This window comes from Hemiscyllium ocellatum, chromosome 12, assembly GCF_020745735.1.
Source record: "Hemiscyllium ocellatum isolate sHemOce1 chromosome 12, sHemOce1.pat.X.cur, whole genome shotgun sequence".
NCBI lineage: Eukaryota > Metazoa > Chordata > Chondrichthyes > Orectolobiformes > Hemiscylliidae > Hemiscyllium > Hemiscyllium ocellatum.
Window position 1 is genome coordinate 57,321,108 of NC_083412.1, and position 25,762 is coordinate 57,346,869.

The 25,762-nt window shown below is 42.2% G+C and overlaps 1 protein-coding gene across 5 annotated transcripts in view; it reads right to left on the reverse strand.

Annotated features, from left to right (window-relative positions):
• The window catches only part of nme7 (NME/NM23 family member 7), a 162,880-nt gene that overhangs the window by 97,350 nt on the left and 39,768 nt on the right, over window positions 1–25,762 (reverse strand). The gene's annotated exons all lie outside the window — the stretch shown is intronic.

The window sequence follows — 25,762 nt, forward strand, 5'->3', positions numbered from 1 at the left end:
CCCCTCATAAGCCAATCCTCTCATCCTCTAATGTAGCCTCACCTGTACCCTATACAGCTGCAGCATAACTTCACTATTTTTAAAATCCATCCCGCTAGCAATGAAGGACAATATTCCATTTGCCTTCTTAAAGGGTGTTCCCTCATTAGACAGAGATTACTGGTGGTGATTTAATCCTCAGGCAAGAGGATAAGTTGAGCAGGATAGTCCTTCATGGTGATCTCTGTCACTGCAGGTTTTGAATGCATATTACTGGTGTCACTCTACATTACAAACCAACTATCCAGCAAACTGTGTTAACTGATCCCTGACCACTACCAAACTGAAAGCAGAAAATGACTGGCCAGAAAACATTTAAAAATGGATGAACTGTGTGAACACTGACCTAAATTAAAATGACAGGTGGAATTCCATCAGACACACCAAAAAATAATGTGATTATTCTAAAGTAGTTCTGCGCGGCTTTAGTGAAGTCTAATCCAATCAGTTTGCAACCTTTCTTTTCCAAAATTGTTCCTTTTTGTTTCTATAAATTGCAATACTTTTCTTCTCCATTCTATATCTACTTTATAATTATTTTCATTTACTTGGTGTTACTTCCTGAACTAGCCACTGCGCCCTGTTCTCAAATTTCATGCCTCGGATACTCAAACAGAGACCATATATGGCAGTGTTGACACAACATGACCTCAGTATCTCTTTATCTATTACAGCAGAACATAAAAGTCCTCGTCACAAATCTCCTTCTATAACTCAATGACTACACGGTAAAGTAATGCTTCGTATAAGTGGTTCTGCTGCAGATTTTGCTACAGTTCTTGGATCCAACAGGACATAACCATTCCTCAACACAATGCTAGTTTCAACTAAATCAAAACATCTTAGAGATGTGCATCAATATCCATCTGAAAGATGGGCTAATGTTTCAAGTAGGATAGTTCCACTGAAAATATTCACCTGTGTGTTTCTCTTTCAGATATTGACTGACTTCCTTCATTTTCTAATGTTAATTCAAATTTCCAACACAACCTTTTTAATCTATATATTAATTTGGCTATAAAAACAAAGTGAAAAACAACAATTAAATAGTAACACCATTGTATTCTGCAACAAAACATTCAGAAAATAAAAGAACTCAATCTTCTCATAGAAATTACTGCATTTCAAGGCTGCTTCTATGTAGGTGTATGCTACAAATAGTTTATTTCACTATTTTCCACTTATTAGTGTTTTAGATCTCTCATTTCATATCAGTTAAGCATTAAGCTGTCTCTCAGGAACCAGCCACATGTCTAAGATCGCTACGTGTTTCTTATGTTTCCATTGTAAGTATGCCTGTTGCTAGGATACATCATTCCCATTGCCTAGCAACAGCTGTTCCCTTATTCCAGTCAGTGGTTGATCAGCATGCCAAGCTGCCAGAGATAAAGAGTGCTGTGATTTTCCATTGCTGTGCTTCTGTTGAGGGAATCTGTAAGTTATCTGCTGCAATGCAGAAAATAAGACTCTAAAGATACAGCAAATTCACATGGCATAAACAAAAATTTAAATCACACTAGTGAGAACAATTTAAAATATATATATATATAAAAAACTTTTTATTAATTGTTAGCTAAGTGAAGTATTGAAATCTGAGCCAAATACAATGAGGAAACAGGCTAAGAAGAAAAAAATGAAGTGGATAATCAGAAATAGATTCTGTGGTGTTGAAATAAAGAAATGGTGACATATTTTGAGTACTTAATTGCTGTGAGTTGATCAGAAGTCGGGACTTATACCTATGACACAGGAAAATATTCAAATATTACACAAGCTAACCCTGACACTGTCTTGCTTTTGCTATAACCTAATATGCCTACTGTAACTGAAACGTTGTCCCAGTAAATGCAAATTAAATATGTATGATCATTTGATACTTTGGTGTAACTTTCTGGAGATATGGGATCAGTTGGCATGATCTTCAAACTTCTGCTCTTTTGCAGTGTAGCTTCTGCTCCAAAATTATTTTTGGAAGGTATGCAATTAGGTTCCCTCAAACTTGTGTAGTTACACTACATAAAACAAGCATACGGTCCATTTAGTGTCAACAAGGGGCTGCATGATGGCTCAGTGATTTGCTCTGCTGCCTCACTTTGCCAGGGTTCCGGGTTCAATTCTAGCCTCAGATGACTTTCTGTGTGGAGTTTGCACACTCTCAGTGTCTGTGCGATTTTCATGTGGAGCTCCAGTTTTCTCCCACAATCCAAAGATATACATATATAGAATTATACATTCATAGAATCCCTACATTATGGAAACAGGCCCTTCGATCCAAAAGGTGCACACTGACCCTCCGATGAGTAACCCACCCAGACCTATTCCCCTCTCCTATATTTACCCGAGTAATACAACTTACCTACACATCCCTGAACACTATAGGCAATTTAGCAAGACCAATTCACCTAATCTGCACGTTTTTGGGTGAAGGAAACCGGAGCATCTGGAGGAAACCCACGCAGACACGGGGAGAATGTGCAAACTCCACACAGACAGTTGCCTAAGGCTGGAATCGAACCTGGGTTCGGTCTCTGGTGCAAAGTCTGTCCCTGTTGCTCAGAGGGGAAGGGTGAAGAGGAGTAGAGCTTTAGTCACTGGGGACTCCATAGTTAGGGGACAGATAGGAGGTTTTGTGGGAAAGAGAGACTCATGATTGGTGTGTTTTCTCCCAGGTGCCAGGGTTCATGATGTTTCTGATTGTATTTTTGAGATCCTTGAGGGAGAGGGGGAACACATAGGCACCACAACATAGGTAGGAAGAAAGATAGGGATCTAAGGTAGAAATTCAAGGAGCTAGGGTGGAAGCTTACAGCTAGAACAAACAGAGTTGTTATCTCTGGTTTGTTGCCTGTGCCATGTGCTAGTAAAGTAAGGAATAGGGAGAGAGTGCAGCTGAATACATGGCATCAGGAATGTTGCAGAAGGGAGGGTTTTGGATTCTTGGATAGTTGGATCTCTTTCTGGAAAAGGTGGGACTTCTACAAACAGGATGGTCTTCTGAACCAGAGTGGTACCAATATCCTGAGGGGGGGAATTTGCTAATGCTGTTCAGGGTGGGGGAGGGGTTTAAAGCTAATGCAGCAGGGGGAACGGGAACCTGAATTGTAGTTCCAGTGTAAAGAAGGTTGAAGGTAGTGAGGTCAGGGGTAGGTTTACAAGGTCGCAAGAGGGCACCGACAATCAGAATGTTGGTTTGAAATGTCTGTACTTTAATGCCAGGAGCATCTGGAATAAGGTGGGTGAACTTGCAGCATGGGTTGGTACCTGGGATTTCAATGTTGCAGCCATTTCAGAGGCATGGCCTGGGGAGGGACAGGAATGGTTGTTGCAGATTCTGAGATTTAGCTGTTTCAGTAAGAACAGAGAAGATGGTAAACGATGGGGGGTGGGGGTTTGGCATTATTAATCAAGGGTTGTATTACAGCAGCTGAGATGATGTTTGAGGGCTAATCCACTGAGGTAGTTTGGGCTGAGGTTAGAAACAGGAAAGGAGAGGTTACCCTGTTGGGAGCTTTCTGTAGGCTTCCGAATTGTTCCCGGGATGTAGAGGAAAAAATAGCAAAGATGAATCACGATTGGAGCTAGAGTAACAGGGTAGTTGATATGAGCAACTTTAACTTCCCCAATAGTGACTGAGAACACTATAGTTCGAGTAGTTTTGATGGGTCAGTTTTAATCCAATGTGTGCAGGAGGGTTTTCTGACATTGTATGTAGACAGGCCAACAAGGGGCAAAGCCATATTGGATTTAGTACTGGGGAATGAATAAAGCCAGGTGTTAGATTTGGAGGTAGGTGAGCACTTTGGTGATAGTGATCACAATTCGGTTATGTTCACAAAAGCAATGGACAGGGATAGGTATATACCACAGGGAAAGAGATATAACTGGGGGAAAGGCAATAATGATGTGATTAGGCAAAATTTAGGATGCATAAGATGGGGAAGGAAATTGCAGGGGATGGACACACTTGAACGTGGAGATTATTCAAGGAACAGCTACTGCGGGTCTTTGATAAGTATCTACCTATCAGGCAGGAAAGTAGTTGTCGATAGAGGGAGCCATGGTTTACTAAAGAAGTTGAAGCTTTTGTCAAGAGAAAGAAGACGATTTATGTGAGGATGAGGACTTTGCACCAGAGACCGAACCCAGGTTCGATTCCAGCCTTAGGCAACTGTCTGTGTGGAGTTTGCACATTCTCCCCGTGTCTGCGTGGGTTTCCTCCAGATGCTCCGGTTTCCTTCACCCAAAAACGTGCAGATTAGGTGAATTGGTCATGCTAAATTGCCTATAGTGTTCAGGGATGTGTAGGTAAGTTGTATTACTCGGGTAAATATAGGAGATAGGGGGCTCAGTTAGGGGGCTTGAGTTATAAATTAGCCAGAAAAGATCTAAAGAGAGGGCTAAGAAGAGCCAGGAAGGGACATGAGAAGTTTTCGAATAGGATCAAGGAAAACCCTAAGGCCTTCTATAGGTATATCAGGAATAAACGAATGACTACAGTCAGGTTAGGACCAACAAAGACTACAGTGGCAAAACGTGTGTGGTATCTGAGGACAAAGGGGAAGTGCTTAATGAATACTTTTCATCAGTATTCTCATTAGAAAAGGGCAATGTTAGTGAGAATACAGGTTACTAGATAAGCTGGCATTGCGGTTGACAAACAAGAGGTTTTAGCAATTTTGGAAGATCTGAAAATAGATAAGACCACTGGGTCAGTTGAGATTTATCCTCAGATTCTCTGTGAAGCCAGGGAGGAGATTGCAGAGCCTTTAGCTTTGATCTTTATGTCATCATTGTTAACAGGCGTATGGCAGAAGACTGGAGGATAGCAAATGTTGTTCCCTTATTTAAGAAGGTGAGTCGGGACATTTCTAGTAATTATAGGCCAATGAGCCTTACTTCGGTTGTGGGTAAGATGTTGGAAAAGGTTATAATAGATAGGATTTATAATCATTTGGAAAGGAATAATTCGATTAGAGATAGTCAACACAGTTTTGCGAAGGGTAGTTCATGCCTAACTAACCTTGTTGAGTTCTTCGAGAAGGTGACAAAACAGATGGATGAAGGCAAAGTAGTTGGTGTGGTATATAAGGATTTGAGCAAGGCGTTTGATAAGGTTCCACACAGTAGGCTATTGCACAAAATATGGAGTTTCGAGATTGAAGGTGATTTAGCGGTTTGGATCAGAAATTAGCTAGCTGAAAAAAGACAGGGTGGTGGTTGATGGGAAATATTCATCCAGGAGCTCAGTTTCCAATGGTGTGCCGCAAGGATCAATTTTGGGGCCACTGCTGTTTGTCATTTTTATAAATGATCAGGATGTGGGTGTAGAAGGATGGGTTAGTGAATTTGCGGATGACACGAAGCTAGGCAGAGTTGTGGATAGTGCTGAAGGATGTTGTGGGTTACAAAGGGGCATAGATAAGATGGGCTGAGAAGTGGCAAATGGAGTTTAATATGAAAAGTAGTTCACTTCAGAAGTAACAGGAATGAAGAGTACTGGGCTAATGGTAAAATACCTGGCTGTGTAGATGAACGGAGAGATCTCGATGTCCAGGTGCATAAATTCCTGAAAATTGCCACCCAGGTTGATAGGGTTGTTAAGAAGGCATATGGTGTGTTGGTGTTTATTGGTCGAGGGATTGAGTTTCAGAGTCATGACGTCATGCTGCAGCTGTACAAGACACTAGTAAGGCCGCACCTGGAGTCTTGCGTACAGTTCTGGCACCCTTCTATAGGAAGAATGTGGAAGCTTTAGAAAGGGTTCAGAGGAGATTCACTAGACGTTGCCTGGAATGGGAGGAAAGTCCTATGAGGAAAGGCTAAGGGAACGGAGGTTGTTTTCATCGGAGAGAAGGATGTTGAGAGGTGACTTAATTGAGACTTATAAGATAATCAGAGGGTTAGATAGGGTGGACAGTGACAGCCTTTTCCCTCTGATGGTGAAAGCTAACACAAGGGGACATAGCTTTAAATTGAGGGGTAATAGATTTAGGATAGATATCAGGGATAGTTTCTTTACTCAGAGTAGCTGGGGCATGGAATGGCCTGCCTGCAACAGTAGTAGATTCGCCGACAGTTAGACATTTAAATAGGCATTGGCCATACATATGGATAATAATAGGATGGTGTAGGTTAAATGGGCATCAGATTAATTTCACAGGTTGGCGCAACAGAGGGCCGAAGGGCCTTTACTGCGCTGTAACATTCTATGTTCTTTGAACCAGAAGGCATGAAACGATAGGCTGGTTAGCCTGGCCTCAGTTGTTGGTAAGAATTTAAGAATACATTACTAAGGATGAGATTGCGGAGTACTTAGAAGTGCACAGTAAAACAAAGCTGAGTCTATGCAGCTTCATCAAGTGGAGGTCATGCTTGACAAATCTATTAGGATTCTTTCAGCAGATAACAAGTAAGTTAGACAAAAGAGAGCCAGTGCGCATGATACATTTGGATTTCCAGAAGTCTTTGACAAGGTACCACACAGGACATAGTGTTTAGGCCAAGGTACTGACATGGATAGAGGGTTGGCTGACTCACAAAAGGCATGGAGAAGGGATAAAGAGAATGGCAGCCAGTGACTACTCGAGTTCCACAAGGGATTGTGTGGTCAGGTTATACATTAACAATTTGGAGGAACTGAAGGCATTGTTGCTAAGTTTGCAGATGACACAAAGATAGATAGAGGGACATGTAGTATTGACGATACAGGGAAGGAGGACTTGGGATAGACTAGGAGAGTGAGCAAAGAAATGGCAGATGCATTACAAAGTGGGAAGGTATGTGGTTATGCACTTTGGTAGGAAGAATAGAGGTTTAGACTACAGGGAAAGGCTCCAGAAATCCAAAGCACAAAGGGAATTGGATATCCAATTTCTGGATTCTTTTAAGATTAACATGCAGGCTGGGTTGGCAGTTAGGACAGCAAGTGCAGTGTTAATATGCATTTCAGGAGGGCTAGAATACAAGAGTAGACTATACTGCTGAGGCTGTACAAGGCTCTGGTCAGACATTATTTGATCTCCATATCTAAGCATGGATGTGCTGGCACTAGGGAGGGGTGGGCGCCCAAAGAAGGTTAACAAAAATGATTGCAAAGATGAAGGGCTTGTCATTTGAGGAGCAGTTGAGGACTCTAGGTTTGTACTCGATGGAGTTCAGAAGGATGCAGGGGATCTGAGTGGACATGAAGATGATGCTTCCACTAATAGAAAAGATTTGGAACCGAGGGCACAGCCTCACACTGAAGTGATGACCATTTAGAACAGAGTCGAGGAGAAATTTCTTCAGCCAGAAGGTGGTTAATCAGTGGATCTCATTGCCGGTGAGGACTGTGAAAGTCAAGTTATTGAGTGTATTTAAAATACAAGGTTCTTGTATCATCAATTGTCACAAGTGAGGTGCTTGAAGACTGGATGTTGGCTAACGTGGTGTCACTGTTTAAGAAGGACGGTAAGGACAAGCCAGGTCAAAACAAGGACTGCAGGTGCTTTTCCAGCACCACTCTAATCTAGGACAAGCCAGGGAACTATAGACCAGTGAGCCTAACATTGGTAGTGGGCAAATTGTTGGAGGGAATCCTGACGGACAGGATTTAAATGTATTTGGAAAGGTAAGGGCCAATTACGGATAGTCAACATGGCTTTGTGCAAGGGAAACCATGTCTCACTAACTTGATTGAGTTTTTTGAAGAAATACTGAAGAGGATTGATAAGGGCAGAGCGGTGGACATGATCTACGAGAACTTCAGTAAGGCGTTCAACAAGGTTCCTCATGGTAGACCCGTTAGCAAGGTTAGATCACAAGGAATACAAAGAGAACTAGTCAATTGGATACAGAACTGCCTCAAAGGTAGAAAACAAAGGGTGTTGATGGAGGATTGCTTTTCAGACTGGTAGCATGTAACCAGTGGTGTGCCACAAGAATTGATGCTGGACCCACTGCTTTTCATCATTTGTACAAATGATTTGGATGTGAACACAGGAGGTATTGTTGGTAAGTTTGCAGATGACACCAAAATTGGAGGTGTAGTAGACAGCGAAGAAGGTTACCTCAGAGTGTAATGGGACCTTGATCAGATGGACCAATAGGCAGATTGAGTTTAATTTAATATGCGAGGGGCTGCATTTTGGAAAGATAAGTCAGGGCAGGACTTAATGGTAAGCTCTTGGGACTGTTACTGAACAGAAAGACCTTGGAATGCAGATTCATAGTTCATTGAAATTGGAATCGCAGGTATAGATATGATAGCAAAGAAGGTGTTTGGTATGGTTTTCTTTATTGGACATTGAGTATAGGGGTCGGGAGGTCATACTGCGGCTCTATAGGACATTGGTTAGGCCATTTTTGGAATAGTGTGTGCAATTTTGCTCTCAGTCCGATTGGAAGGATGTTGTGAAACTGGAAAGGGTTCAGAAAAGATTTGAAAAATGTGTTGCTGGAAAAGCGCAGCAAGTCAGGCAGCATCCAAGGAGCAGGAGAATCGACGTCTCGGGCATAAGCCCTTCTTCAGGAATGAGGGAGGTGTGCCAAGCAGGCTAAGATAAAAGATAGGGAGGAGGAACTTAGGGGAGGGGAGTTAGGAATGTGATAGGTGAAAGGAGGTTAAGGTGAGGGTGGTAGGCAGGAGAGGGGGTGGGGGTGGAGAGGTTGGGAAGAAGATTATAGGTCAAGAGGGCGGTGCTGAGTCCGAGGGTTGGGACGGAGATAAGGTGGGGGGGAGAGGAAATGAGGAAGCTGGAGAAATCTGTATTCATCCCTTGTGGTTGGAGGGTTCCTAGGCGAAAGATGAGGCGCTCTTTCTCCAGGCGTCGCGTTGCCATGGGAGTGGGAGGGGGAGCTGAAGTGTTGAGTCACGGGGCGGTAGGGTTGGTTGGTGCGGGTGTCCCAGAGATATTCTCTGAAACATTCCACAAGTAGGTGGCCTGTCTCCCCAATGTAGAGGAGGCCACATCGGGTAGAGCAGATGCAGTAAATGATGTGTGTGGAGGTGCAGGTGAATTTGTGACGGATATGGAAGGATCCCTTGGGGCCTTGGAGGGAAGTGAAGGGGGAGGTGTGGGTGCAAGTTTTGCATTTCTTGCGGTTGAAGGGGAAGGTGCCGGGAGTGGAGGTTGGGTTGGTGGGAGGTGTGGACCGGACGAGGGAATCGCGGAGGGAGTGGTCTTTCCGGAACGCTGATAGGGGAGGGGAAGGAAATATATCCTTGGTGGTGGGGTCGGTTTGGAGGTGGCGGAAATGACGAAGAATGATACAATGTATCTGGAGGTTGGTGGGGTGGGAGGTGAGGATCAGTGGGGTTCTGTCCTGGTAACAATTGGAGGATGGGGTTCAAGGGCGGAGGAGCAGGAAGTGGAGGAGATGTGGTGGAGAGCATCGTCAACCATGTCTGAGGGGAAATTGCGGTCTTTGAAGAAGGAGGCCGTCTTGTGGACATAGATACCACTATTACGTGTGGGAACATCTCCCACCTTGTACATGGCAGGTACTCATGTGACTCCGCCAACGTTGTCTACCTTGTACGTTGCAGGCAAGGATGCCCGGTGGCATGGTACATTGGGGAAACTGAGCAAAGGCTATGACAACGGATGAATGGGCACCGCACAACAATCAACAGACAGGAGGGTTCCCTCCCTGCTGGGGAACACTTCAGTGGTCCAGGACATTCAGCCTCGGACCTTCGGGTGACCATCCTCCAAGGTGGACTTCGGGACAGGCAACAGAGGAAAGTGGCCGAGCAGAGGCTGATAGCTAAGTTCGGTATCCATAGGGAAGGCATTCGGTATCCACTGGGACCTTGGGTTCATGTCATATTACAGGTGATCACCATTGCACTACACACACACACACACACACACACACACACACCCTCTCACAGACTTAAGACACTCTGCACTCACCACACACACACACACACACAACCCCCACCCCAGACGGACACACATACACACAGACAAAGACCCACATACACACACATATTTTGTGGGGTGAATTTGTACTTGCAAAGTTATATTGCACTTTGCTCAAAAACTGCATACATTCATGTAGAACTCTGAGCTCAAAAACTGCATGAATTTATGTAAAACTCTGTTATCTCACTTTTTAGATTGGAATCAATCTAAACATCAGGTCATAGACAGAGAACACAGGGGGCTAACACCTTCAACATATTGTCTAGCTATCACCATTGTTAACAGCTAACCCGAGAATGCAACTTAAAAAAAAGATTTGTGATTTACACATGAAAGAAGTGAAACTATCACTGTATTCTAACAGATGAAAGGCTTAACAGATAACCAATTTTTCAATGTATAATTTCAGTTACATCACACTGCAAATTTTTGCTATAAATTCTGTGTTACGATCGAGCCCTCCACTATCACCTGATGAAGGAGCGTCGCTCCGAAAGCTAGTATGCTTCCAATTAAACCTGTTGGACTATAACCTGGTGTTGTGTGATGTTTAACTTTGGCAGAACAGTTTGCATATTTCAAAGTAATGCTGGGCACTGTTTTGATAGGTGATTCAAGCCACAACTTTACAAGATCTGGACATTCTGCCATTAGCTATTCTGATTCAATCAACTGAAAATATTATTGGCCAACTACATTTGTTTCAAACTTGCATCTTTCTTTCACCAAGGTGTCAATGGTATATTCTTGTGGTTTTTCTAGAAAACCTTTTATGAAGAGTTTAATAGGTGTTATGAATATGACTAGCTCTATAAAGCTTTGAGCTAAGTTGTCTTTGGTGAAATCACATTCTACACGTGTGTTGACACTACCCTCACCATACTTCCTCCATTCCCCGCTCCACTGCTCTACACCCCCTCATGCCCCCCCAAATGCAATGAAGACAGGGTCCCTTTTGTCCTCACCTACGACGCTACCAGATTCTGCATACAACATACGATCCTTAAACACTTCCGCCAAATCCATTTAGACCCCACCAAGAGCATCTTCCCCATCCCTCTCTGACTTCCGCAAGGACCATCCCCTTCGCCAATCCTTGGTTTGTGCCACTCCCTGCACCCCCTAAGCAAACCCCTAGGTAACTTCCCTTGCAACTGCAAAAGATGTAAAAGCGGTCAGCACACCACCCCTCTCACTTCCATCCAGGGCCCCAAGCAACAGTTCACCTCATTCTCATCCAGATTAGAGAGGTGCTGGAAAAGCACAGCACGTCAGGCAGCATCCGGGGAGCAGGAAAATCGACATTTCAGGCAAAAGCCCTTCATCCTGCTCTTCCAACCTAGTATACTATATCTGGTGGTCCCGATGTGGTCTTCTCTACATCGGGGAAACCAAACGTAAACTCAGGGCACGTTTTGCTGAGCATCTCAGCCAAGCCTGCAGGGGATGACCTGACCACTCAGTCACTACCCATTTTAATTCCCCTTCTCACATGACCCTCCTTGGCCTCCTCCATTGCCACAGTCGGTCAGAGAGCAAATTGAAGGAATAATACATCATCTTCCACCTGGGCAGCCTACAGTCTGGAGGACTGAACATAGAGTTCTCCAATTTCAAATAACCTCCCTTCCCAGCCCCTTTCCCTTCCTTCCATTCTGCTCATCAACCCATCCTTCCAGCTACCAACTGGATTTGCTACTCCCATCGACCAATCAGGTCGTACCCTTTACCTGTGTTCAGCTATCCCTAACTCACCACCCAAATCCAACCCACCCCCCCAAACTTTATCCGCTGCTCCCCTTACATCCACCCCCAGTCGTGAAGAAGGGTTACACCCGAAACATTGGATTTCTCCACCTTCTGATAATGCCTGGCTTGCTGTGTTCTTCCAGCCTTCTGCTTGTCTGTCTAACAATTAAAAAAGACAGACATGCATTTTTATAGTTCCTTTCACTACCACTGGACAGTCTAGAATGGTTTACACCAATTAAGTACCCCTGTAATAAAGAACATCAGTGCAAATATAAGGCTGAAGTACCACCATCATTTTCAGCCATGAGGATGTTACATCTCAACCTCATCCCAATGTCCACACCATCATAGAAGCCAGCCTTCAACCAATTTGACTCACCTCACTCCAGGCAAGTGACAACTGAGAACAGTGAAAAGCAGAGTCCAAGAGCTATTAACATTCCAGTTATAGTGCTAAAGACTTTTCGGCTGAAGTTTGACACACTCCTACCCAAGCTATACTAGTATAGCCAGAAGCTGGTATCTATCTAACAAAGTGGCAAAGTGCCCAGATATGTCCTATTCATAAAGTGCTGCTTCAACCAAGTCTGCTCCATTAGTCTACTCTGAATTATTGACAAGGTGATGGCTGAAATCATCAGAAACATTATTAAGCAGCATTAATCATCCAAAAACCATTTCAATGATGCACAATTGGGGTTCCACCTGACTATTTGGTTCCAGACCTCTTCAGAACTTTGGTTCAAACGTGGAAAACAAAAAGCTGAAGTCCCAACCAGTCATGAGATCAAGGCAACATTTGACCAAGTGCGGCACTAAGCGGTGCTAGTAAAAGTGAGGTCAGTGAGAATCAGGGTGAAAACTGTCCATGGAGATCAGTCATCTCAGCCACAAAATATTGCAGCAGGATTTCTTCAGGGCACTGCCTGGGCCAAACTGTCTTCAGGCACTGTCCTACGAATGCAACAATTGTCTTCCAGTAACCTGACCATTTTCTATGTGCCAGTTATGATTCCAACGACTGAGGGTACCTACCGACTTTTTTAAAATCTCAGTTTTGTATGGCTCCTAACTGTCATGCTCAGTTGAATATTGTTTTAATATCAAGCACAGCTATTTAGATCTTCCTGACATTTAGTTGATCAATGCTGTGATGATTAGTCTATTAGCTAAGAATAGTGTTGCTTTCACAAATGCACAGTATGTCTTGTTTCTGTCCAATTAGCTATACCATGACTACCAATGACCCTGCAAGTACATAATTATAATGATAAACTAGAAAATGATCATCTAGATTACAGGAAAGAAACTCCGCTAAAATGGGTCAATCCTGATGCATGGAATTAAATCTATCCTTTAATTATTATATCCAAAGATAACACAAGCTAAATAAATTTTGTAGCATGTTGTAAGAAAAATAATAATCTATTACTTATTTACCAGAAGGGTCAGCTAAAAGGCTTTATTATTTCCAATGTAGCTGAAATTTGCTGAATTTTTAAAGTTTAAAAGGACAGATTTGGATCAGGTGGAAGAATTCAGGTCTTAAAAGTCTGATTCTCATAACAAAATCTGCCCATATATAAATGAGACAAGGAAAGAGGTGGGCTGATACTTTACATAGGTCAGTGAGGTTGCAGTCTCAAACTTTTTGAATGCCACCATTAGGTTTGGTGTTTATCTGAAGAAATCAAGCAATTGCTTCCTCTCACACCTCCTCCCACCCTGTTATAATCTCACAAAAATGCCTCTTGAAATGCTTTCGGTAGACAGGGCTGGGAGCTGACTGGATGAGCTGGTATTTGGGCAGGGAATAATGGTTTACAAAGCTGAATGAAAGGCACTCCATCAGAATGGGTGTTTTATTCTCATGATTGAGGAATTTAATGTATACACTGAGGGAAATGGATATGATGCATTGGCATTAGAAAGATATGGCTGCAGGGTGACCACAATTGGGAACTAAATATCCACGACATTTTGTATTAAGGAGTGTTATACCAAAATGAAAAGGAGGTGGAGGAGATCTGTGAATCAGGACTGACATGACTGGAAGAGGTACATACATCAAATGATTACGGTATTGTCTTGATCTTATTGTTTTTGTTATGCAAAGTGCTGATTGAGTCAAGTTTCGGGAGAGATTCCCACCATGTGGCTGAGTGGACCTCATCAAACCTATTGGACAGCTGGTGAACTTGAAAGACCTTCTGCAGACAACAAGCAAAACTAATGTCATTTACGAAATACCTTGCAAGAACTGTAACAAACACTACATTGGTCCAACAGGCAGAAAACTAGCCACCAGGATACATGAACATTGATGTGCCAAAAAAGACATACAGATGAGGTAGGACACCACTTTGACTAGGACAACACATGCATCCTAGGACAAGCCAAATAGAGACATGCATGAGAATTCCTAGAAGCATGGCATTCCAAGTGGAATGCTGTCAATAAACACACTGACTTGAATCCCATTTACCACCCCCTGAGAAAAAGAACAGGAAATGACATCACCAACTCAGGGAAACCCAAACACAAATAGAAAGCGGGCAAAACCACCAATGCTTCATCCAGAGACTCACTGATGATCTTACCTAGTCTGGTGGCAAAATATCTAAAAACGAACCTTCCAGCTCAGCGAGAAAACCTACATCCATTTCCAAACTCCATTTGTCTTCAAGGAACTGGGAGAGAATCCTTCAGGATGGCAATGCTTTCACCCTCTGTATTAGGAAATGTAAAGAAGTGACCTGTGCCTGCCCCCAAGTGAATGAGTATGGGGGAATGTTCTAGAAAGCTGCCAGTGAGGGCCTGGCAGATTCAGAAGGTGGATGCATTTAAACCTTTTTCCTGGATCCATATGTTCCCTTGAAGGATCAGTTATCAGATACATCCTCAAATCTTTCACACGAGGCCGCCAACCTTGCTGCATCTGAAAGTAGTTCCCCATCACAACTGGCACACTTACTTCATGATGGGCCTTCCACAACCATTGTTATAAAAGCTAATTTGGTTCACTAAGCACTAAAGGGAAGGAAATCTGTTCCCCTTACTTGCTTGCGCTTACATGTGATTCCAAACCCATCAAAATGTAGGTGATTTTTTAATAGCCTGAAGTAGCCTAGCAAGCCACTCAATTGTTGCAAAAGAATGAAACCAGTGTTATCATCTTTTAAAACTGTACCACCTTTTAAAACTCAACCTATTGATCCTGCATGCATTTCCTGACTATCAAGTGGCGGTCTGTACCAAAATTGGGACAGCTGTCCTACAGACTAATCAACCAACAGTCTGAAATGGGCTGCAAGGTATGATTCCATGAGTATGACTCTGTTCCACATACGATCATCACTATGTTGTCAGGAAAGACTTTGGCCTTAAGAGTTCTCAACACTTGCATCAGGTTAAACATGGGCAAGGAAATTTCCTGTATGTCTCAGCTGTTGAATCAGTATTCCATGATGACCATCATCTGACTGGTAAGAATACAAAAATACTCTGGGTGGGATATTTCAATGTTCACCACAAAGAGGTGCTCGCTATTACCGACAGAGTACTAACAGACATAGCTGTCACACGGTGTGTGGCAGATAGTGAGCGAACCAAGAGCAGAAACCTACTTTATTAATATACCTGTCACATATGCATTGGTCCATTTTTGCATTATTGGAGTGATTCTGGATTAGTGGTGCTGGAAAACCACAGCAGTTCAGACAGCATCCGAGGAGCAGTAAAATTGACATTTTGGGCAAAAAGCCCTTCATCAGGAATACAGGCAGAGTGCCTGAAGGGTGGAGAAATAAATGAGAGGAGGGTGGGAGTAGGGATAAAGTAACATAGAGTACAATAGGTGAGTGGGGGTGGGATGAAGGTGATAGGTCAGAGAGGAGGGTGAAGTGGAAAAGAAGACAGGAAGGTAGGACAAATCATGGGGATAGTGCTGAGCTGGAAGTTTGGAACTGGGGTGAGGTGGGGGAAGGGGAAATGAGGAAACTGTTGAAGTCCAAATTGATGCTCTGGGGTTGAAGTATTCCGAGGCGGAAGATGAAGTGTTCTTCATCCAGGCGTTGGGTGGTGAGGGAGGAGCGGTGAAGGAGGCCCAGGACCTCCATGGCCTTGGCAGAGTGGGAGGAGAAGTTGAAATGTTGGGCCACAGGGCGGTGTGGTTGATTGGTGCAGGTGTCCCAATTATGTTTCCTAAAGCGCTCTGCTAGGTGGCGTCCTGTCTCCCCAATGTAGAGGAGACCTCATCGGGAGCAATGGATACAATAAATAATATTGGTGGATGTGCAGGTGAAACTTTGACAGATGTGGAAGGCTCCTTTAGGGCTTTGCATGAATGTGAGGGAGGAGGTGTGGGCGCAGGTTTTGCAATTCCTGCCGTGGCAGGGGAAGGTGCCAGGATGGGAGGGTGGGTTGTAGGGGGGTGTGGACCTGACCAGGTAGTCACGGAGGGAACAGTCTTTGCGGAAGGCGGAAAGGGGTGGGGAGGGAAATATATCCCTGGTGGTGGGGTCCATTTGGAGGTGACGGAAATGTCGGCAGATGATTTGGTTTATGTGAAGGTTGGTAGGGTGGAAGGTGGGCACTATGGGGGTTCTGTCCTTGTTACGGTTGGAGGGGTGGGGTCTAAAGGCGGAGGTGCGGGATGTGGACGAGATGCGTTGGAGGGCATCTTTAACCACGTGGGAAGGGAAATTGCGGTCTCTAAAGAAGGAGGCCATCTGGTGTGTTCTGTGGTGGAACTGGTCCACCTGGGAGCAGATACAGCTGAGGCGGAGGAATTGGGAATATGGGATGGCATTCTTGCAGGAGGTAGGGTGGGAAAAGATGTAATCCAAGTATCTGTGGGATTGTAAAAAATGTCATTGTCAAGTCAGGCATCATTAATGGAGATGGAGAGATTCAGGAAGGGGAGGGGGTGTCAGAGATTGTCCAGGTAAATTGAAGGTCAAGGTGGAATGTGTTGGTGAAGTTGATGAATTACTCAACTTCCTCGCGGGAGCACGAGGTGGCGGCAATGCTGTCATCAATGTAGCGGAGGAAGAGGTGGGGAGATGGACTGTTCTATACAGCCAACAAAGAGACAGGCATAGCTGGGGGCCATACGGATGCCCATGGCTACCCCTTTGGTCTGGAGGACCAACCAACCACACCGCCCCGTGGTCCAACATTTCAACTCCCCCTCCCACTCTGCCGAGGACATGGAGGTCCTGGGCCACCCTCACCACCCGACACCTGGAGGAAGAACGCCTCATCTTCCACCTCGGAATACTTCAACCCCAAAGCATCAATGTGGACTTCAACAGTTTCCTCATTTCCCCTTCCCTCACCCCACCCCAGTTCCAAACTTCCAGCTCAGCACTATCCCCATGACTTGTCCTACCTGCCTATCTTCTTTTCCACCTATCCGCTCCACCCTCCTCCCTGACCTGTCACCTTCATCCCAGCACCATCCACCCATTGTACTCTTTGCTACCTTCCCCCACCCTCCCCACTCACCTATTGTAATCTCCCACTCTCCTCTCATTTATCTCTCCACCCTTCAGGCACTCTGCCTGTATTCCTGATGAAGGGCTTTTTGCCCAAAACGTTGATTTTACTGCTCCTCAGATGCTGCCTGAACTGCTGTGGTTTTCCAGCACCACTAATCCAGAATCTGATCTCCAGCATCTGCAGTCATTGATTTTACCCATTATTAGAGTGACCACCTCGCAGAGATCGTGGAGGCAAAGCTCCATCTTCACATTGAGAATGCACTCCACCATGTTGTGTGGTACAGTGCTAAATGGGACAGACACTGAACATATCAAACAACTCACAACTGGGCATTCATTAGGCACGGATGTAGGTTGGCTCGCTGACCTGGAAGGTTCATTTTCAGATGTTTCATCACCACACTAGGTAACATCTTCAGTGAGCCTACAAATGAAGCAGCAGTGGTGTAGCACACTTTCTATTTATGTGTTTGAGATTTCTTGGATTGGTGATGTCATTTCCTGAAGTGACATCATTTCCCATGGTGGTGTAATTTCCTGTTCTTTTTCTTGGGGTTGGATCCCACTTACCGCCCTTTGAGAAAAAGAACAGGAAATGACATCACCATAGGAAATTATGTCACCACAGCATCACCAACCCATGGCAACTCAAACATATAAATAGAAAGTGGGCTACACTGCTGGTGCTTCATTCAGAGGCTCACTGAAGATGTTACCTAGTATGGTGATGAAACATCTGAAAACAAACCTTCCAGCTCCGCAAGCAAACCTATTTCCAGAGCCTCAACCTGAGCTACAAATCTTCTCAAAACTTGCTAATTCATTAGGCATGGTGGTTATCAGCAACAATACAACTGAATTTAATCACAATCTTTACTGTCATGTGCCAGCAGATCCACCTTTCCATCATTACTATTAAGCTGGGAAACCAACCTTAGTTCACAAAGATTGAAGAGGAGCATAGCAGAAGCAGCACTAATATACCTAAATTAGGTTTCAATATGATGCAGCTATAATAGAGGACTACTTATGTGGCAAACAGGGAAGCAACATGCAATTGCCAGAGCCAAGCGAATCCACAGACAAAACTTTGAGTGGTGGTGGACAATTATGTCTAATCTGTCTAATTTGAACAATTAGATTATTTGCTTCCTCCTGACCACTAAATGTCTTAATTTTCTTGTGAATTATATGATCTGGCACTTCTTCAGCAGTTAAAACAAAACTGATCTCTGTATTTTATATTTTTATTTTATTTTTTGCTTTTCTTTCTTTTTTTGATCCATTAGTTATCTACCTATTTACTGGTGTTGCTTTGCACAGTGTTATGGTTTGTTTTGTATTATACAGTAGCTTAGTAGTTCGTAGATATGTTGTATTGTAATTTGTATTTTTTTTCTTTTTATTATACTGATATTTGTTATCAATTGTATTTTTCAATAATTTTATATGTTTGTAAAGTTAAAAAAATTTGCTAATAAATAGATTTACAAAAAAAACTGATCAGTTACCAATGCCATCAGTGCACTCCGAGACTGGAATTTCTTCAAATGACAAATTTAAAAGTGGAGAGCCTCAAAGGTCATGGGAGAAACCAGATAGGTTATCGGCTTAAAATATGAACTTAGTTTCTTTCTTCAAAGATGCTGCTTGACCTACTCAATTTTCCATCATATTCTGTTTTTTTTTTATGAAAGGAACACTTTTTCAAGCCTTTGTCACATTCCTAGAAATTCCAACCAAATATCAATATGGGACTACCTATCACATAAACTACAATGGTTCAAAAGGCAGTTCACCACTATCTTTTCAAGAGCAATTAGGGATGTAAAATAAATGTTGGCTGAGCCAGTGAGGCCACTTCTGTCAATGAATAAAAATGGGTTTATAATAAAGAAGGCTTCGTCCAGAGGCTCACTGAAGATGTTCAAGGAGAAAGTGAGGTCTGCAGATGCTGGAGATCAGAGCTGAAAATGTGTTGCTGTAAAAGCGCAGCAGGTCAGGCAGCATCCAAGGAACAGGAGATTCAACGTTTTGGGCATAAGCCCTTCTTCATCACTGAAGATGTTACCTAATATGGTGATGAAATGTCTGAAAATGAACCTTCCAGCTCAGCGAGCAAACATACATCCAGAATAAAAAAAATCCAGCTGACCAACTCAGTTAGCCACTAATGTAAGCACAGCAATCTTTGCAGAAGTAGAAGGCCAAGACTAAAAGACCACATAAAAATGAAGATTACAGTAACTACAATGTTGTGGCCATTAATTTCCAATTTTTATCCACTAGATATCCCAGTAAGCTCAAAATCAAACTGATAAATGGAGAAAAGTCTAAACTTATTCATTCAGTCTTTTCAGATGAAGAGGATGGGCCAAAGCCCTAGTCTTCTTCAGATGTCATTGAGGGTTGCATTGCAGTTGTGCTGAGATTTGGAAGGAGTGGTAATTGACTAGTCACAAGGCCTTGGCCAATTGTGTGCATTCCAGTTGTCAGGGTAAGAAATACAAGTGGGAGGGAGATTTTATTTTACTCATATTCTCCTCTCAGAAGAAAGAATTGCTCAGAACAACCATTTCTACTCTTGATAAAAGAGCCAGAAGCATGTTTTGTCACTCAAGCATTATCATTCCTTGTAGCCTAGTAGAATATTGTCCAACAAACTTGTCACTCACCAAATGGCAACTAGGCCACAGATGCATGTTAAATTAATGTTCTTCAACAGCTGGGAGATTTTGATCAGGTGGACATTAGAATCCTGCAAGAAAAACATTGTTGAAGAAAACTGGAGCCTAGCCCCATTAAAGATAGAAAAGGCTCCCATTCAAGGAAGTGAAAATTTGTTGGAATGATATAGTTGCTAACTCACAACTGGATATTGTATAGTGATTATTTACTACTACTAAAAACATTCTTCAACAGAGTTATTGCCATAATGCAGCATATTATTGCTCAACTTTAGTCATGTGCCTCAAGTCCAATTCACCTTAGAATGGAGTGAATTTGTAACAATCTCCCATTTTAGCAGTTAGTATCAGGAGGCATATATGGTGAGCTGACTGCCACAAGTTGATGGAACATCAAAATGCTACTGGGCAAAAATATTGTGGGATAGCAGATCAGCAAGGAGAAAATAATCTGAAGTGGTAAATGCATCTCAGTAATACTCAACTTACAATGTGAAACTCCCACTTTGAATCTCGTGATCCTCCATAGTACAAGTTAAATGAACAGTTAAGCAGCCAGGATTAATGTTTCAGTCAGGAGACCTACCAATGTCACTGGGAATTTCCCAGGCAATTAGAGAAGGATTTAAACTGAAGAACGCTGTTGGGTCAGTTGCTATAACATGAGGTGAACTATGCTAAAGTTATTATGAGGGTTGACTAAGAAGACCTACATTATATATGAGGTTTCCATCATCCTTTTCATTCTAAAAACTTTCCAGCTTCCATGTTTCAGATCACACAAGTAAACTATCTTCCTCCAACACACAGTAGTTTCACTTCTGCAGCTATTTGGATAAGTTGGTTGTGTGCTCAGAAAAAGAGCAGAAACCTGCTTAATCCAGCCAATGATTTTATTAAATGTGCACCCATAATCTTTCTGGTCTTTAGGAGGCAAAATAAAAGCAAAGGTAGATTTTCACTTCAGCTTTAACCACACAAACAGCAGTTTTTTTTTCATAATAATTAAACTTAGCTAGCCCATGTAACAGAAAATTAACAGTTTACACCTAAGCTATAACACAGGCAAAATGCTTACACAGCTGTGTTTATTTTTAACCTTTTAGCATTATTTGCAAACAAAATTGGCCTAGCCATCACTCTGAAAATGTTTCAGACTTAGATTTCATAAATAGCCTCAAAGCAGTCAGGATAAAGCAGAATTTAAATAAATCACAAGCAAAAAGTTAAATATCTGAACAAATAATGACTTTTTAAGAATGGATCCAAACTCCCAAAACAACCAAGAAAGTCAGACTAATTGTTAAAGAATTGAAACAAACATTAGGTGGGAATTTGTGTTAAGTCAAACAGAACTGTTTAGAACCACACAGTTGTCCTCCCCATTGATCACCTTGTCATATGACGCTGTCTGCACTATTGTTCACCATAGGGTAGGTTTGCTGCCACCATCCTCTTTTATGGTAAGGATCCATAGGGCCTATATGGTCAAGTGTGGGGAGGAAAAATCATTTGATAGTCAAGTGACAAGAGTCTCTTGCAAGAAACTATGTCTTTTTAAATACATGTTATCAATTAATTACAATTTCCAGTACTGATATTGTTACAGAGATGAGTAGGAGGACTTGGATGGTAGATCCTAAGCTGCTCTCCTACCAGATCCATATGACATCATCAAAGTGCTCAATATTGACAATTTCAGACCCTTACAACACACTTATTCAATTTCCCTGTATCCCCAATACCCCCAAGCATTTAAAATATTATTTATAATATGCATTTCTCCAGATAATTAAATTTCCCATTACTCCATCTTTCCATAATTCTCTGACTTCATAAGTTCAGGCTGATTGGAGATCTTATTCTGTTGAAAGATGGATGATTGGTAGAGCTCTTGGAAGATGATGACTTATTGATGCCTTTTTAGCTTTGACAAAGGGTCAGTTAGACTTGAAACGTCAGCTCTTTTCTCTCCTTACAGACCTGCTGAGATTGTCCAGCATTTTCTCTTTTGACTTAGTGATGCCGTTTGATAATGTGACGTACAAAAGTTCCCTTTGTTAAGACATTTCTCATTGGATTGGTTCCAATTAAGCGGTGATGGAAGACTGGTCTTCAATCAAACAAATTTCCTTTGTGAACACCCCCTGCTGTACAAACAATAGAGGATCATTTGAATGACCATATCCTTCCTATTAAGATCCTGCATCCACATGCTTTCCTTGGCCCAATGCATTAACAAAATTGCTTGTCGGTGCCTGTTATAGAGTGTGACCTGCTGTGCACAGTTGGACTCTTCCCTCCTACATACATTTTTATAGCTCAATGGGTATAAAAGTGGAGTCAACTTCTTTGGTAGGATAGAAAGCTGAATCTTTAGCATTCTGCACATCACTAACTCTGATTATGATGGACTATACTGTAATGGGGTGGAATGCGGTAACTTAGCAATCTTCCTCTATGATAATCTCTTGGGACTGAGGATTGCCTTCTTCTGTATTGTCTTTATAATAGAGAATGTAAGATATTCCTCTATTTCATGTAAATCAAGAGGTAGAAGGGAGAGAGGAACTTAGCGAAATTATAATTACCAGGGAAACAGTACTAAGCAAAACCATATGTTGACAAGTCTGCAGGACCAGATGAACTCTATACTAGGGTCTTAAAAAAGGTGGCCAGTGAGGGAGCAGACTTAGTGTTAGTTTTCCAAAATTCTCTAGAATCGGGAAAAGGTTCCATTGGACTGGAAATTAGAAAATATTCAAGAAGGGAGGGAAGCATTAAAAAAAGGAAACAATAGGGTCAGGTAGCTTGATGCCTGTCATGGGTAAAGTATTAAAAACAATTAGATGTTTTAAGTGCTCATTTAGACAACTTCAAGATAAACAGCCAACATTGTCTTGTCAAAGGGAGCCATGTTAATTTATTAGGTTCCTTTGAAGAAATAACACACTGTAGATAAGGGGGAGCTGGTAGACTGACTGGACTTCAATTTCCAGATATTTGACAAGGTGCCACTTTAATGGTTATTGCAAAATAAAAGCTCTAAGGGCATCAAAGTGGAAAATTGCCTGGCTGCCAGGCAGAAAACAGAAAATATATTTATATAATTGAGTCATTACTTGATCGCCAGAATGCATGAAGTCCACAGGGGTCTGTGCTGAGGCCCCAACATTTTGCAATTTAGGTCAGTTACTTAAATAAGGGTAACATCAGATGGAAGCTAATTTTTTTTTAGAAGAACTAAAAGGTAGATAGGAAAGAATGTGTTGAAAACAACATGAGATTGTAGCAAGATATAAATAGGTGAAAGCAAGTGGGCCAAATCTGGCTGATGAAGTACAATGAGAGAAAAGGTGAAGTTATTCATTTTGGCAGGAAGAATGAAAAACCAGAACATTTCTCCAAAGTAGAATGACTACAGAAATCAAAAGGTACAGGCAGATTTAGGTATTCCTGTACATGAGTCACAAAGTTGGTGTGCAAGGTAGAGCACATAATCAAGAAGGCCAATGGGATACTAACACTTGTTATTGGAGGAATCACACATTAAAAGGATGTTATGCTTCGGTCATTTAGGAAAATCAGTGAAACCACATCTCAATTACTATGTGCACTTTTCATCTATTTCCTTGGACGTTGTAAATATGTTGGAGACAGTTAAGAGAAGATTTACTAGATTGGAATGAGTGTATTGTATTTGGAGGATAGCATGGACAGGCTTAGATTGTTTCAAATGGAGTTTAGAAGAGTGATAGGTACCTTCAGTGAAGTACCTATCTTGAAGGTCGTGACACGGTAGATGCCTAGATAACTAGGGGTTTTTGTTTTAAAATTAAGGCTCATCTTTTTAGGCTAGAGATAAGGAGCTTTTTTTTCCACAGGGTTGTACGACTTTGAAACTTTCTGCCTCTGAAGATGGTAGACAAGGTGATCATTGAATATTTTTAGTCAAAGATGGATAGATTCTTTTAGGCAATGAAATCAAAAAACATTAAATGAGAAAATGGAATTCAAAACCTTTTTCCTGGGATGGGCGAGTCCAGAACTAGAAGGCATTGGTTTAGGGTGAGGAGGAATAAAGTCAAAAAGGGACCTAAAGGGCAACTTTTGCATGAGGAAGATGGTGTGTGTATGGAATGAACTGTCAGAGTAAGTAGTAATGGCACAATTACAACATTTAAAAGGCGTCTAGATAGGTATAGGAATAGGAAGGATTTAGAGGGATATGGGCCAAGTACTGGTAACAAGTTGGATCAAAGGGTCTATTTCCATGCTGTACATCTCTACGACTCTATGATCAGCCATGATCTTACAGAATTGCAGAGCATGAGTGGTCAAATGATCTACTTCTGCTTCTATTTCATCTCTTCATACTCTCAAGTTGTGGAAGTGACTAAATCCATATACGCTGCACCTGTTGGACAGATGGTGTTCGAAGAGGCAGGTTGGTGGGAGTTTTTGCATGCTACTTCCACTGTTTGCACTGGGTTAGATTTATCAGAGACGCTTGAAATATATGGCACCTTCATGGATGTTTCTTCTCCAATTTGGGGAATTTCTCCAATTTCTCCAACTCTTGAGCAAGAGTTTCACATGAGTCAGTGAAATGTGTTTTTTGAGAGAAGCTTTGGAGGACTGGTAATAACTTGCTTCCATAAATCTCAAAATAGAAAGTTTATTTCAGGAATCTTGTGTCAGATATGCATATGATCGGGCCTGTCCAATGTCATTGATGCTGCGCCTTGACGCTGAGGGTGTTAGCCTGAGAAAGTCTCGGAGCACCTATCCTGCCACTGAATTCACAGGATTCTGCAGCTGTACTGTTGGTGGTATTTCTTAAAAGTTTTGAAATTTCAGTTGTACATTGACATATCCACAATAGACACAAGAGGGCAGGTAACATTGTGGCCCTGTACTTCTTAAGCTTGGTGCCAGGTTTGAGATCTTTCACATCAATACAGCATGCTCCTCAGCTGCCTACATGCTGTGCTGGCTCACTGGATATGATGATGAATTTCATTGTTGTTGTCTGCTTTCACAGTCAGCTGTATGGAGGAGTGGAGTGTTATGGTGCGGCATACAGAAGTGAGCACAGGAGAGACAACAGTCTTGCACAATTCCTGCTTACACTCAAATTGAGTCTGTGTTGGTTCGGTTCACGAGGATCATGATTTGTATGTTACAATTAGGCAGACAGAAGATGCTGTTGAATTTCTGTGCGTAACCAAATTTTCAGAGGATTTTTCATGTCCCTCTCAGTTAACAGGATTGAAGGTTTCTGTGAGACCAAAGAAGGTAGCTGCTGCTCTCTGTATTTTTTGTGGGCTTGTCTTGCTGTGAAGATTATCTCACAGGGCTTCTTGATGAAGAGAAGAGGGATATTCTAGACCTTTCCCACAACAGAAAGTAGTTTTCCCCCTATCTATCCCACAAATTATTTTAATAATTTGGGATACTTCACAAGACTAATCGATGCAACCTGTCCACAAAACAAAATACCTTTAAACTCAGTAACATTCTAAAGAGTTTGTGCTGCACACGTTCCAAAGTCAATGCACAGTCCCAAGATGCATGCACAGAAAATTGTATACTTCAATACATTCTACCACAGCTTTACCCAATCATAGAATAAATGACTCCTTTGCACGTTATTTCCCTTGAGGTAATATTAATGTTCAGTTAGTCACTTAGCTCATGTTTTATCTGTGTACTAAGAGTTTGATGATTTTTGACCCACAAACCTCTATTCTTTCTTAACTTGTTTCTCACTATTTAAAAATTGATAGCCGTTAGCAATATTTCTTGGACTAGAAAAGTAATCTAGCAAATATAAGCAAACAGAAAAGAGGTCATCTGATTAAAGGAATTT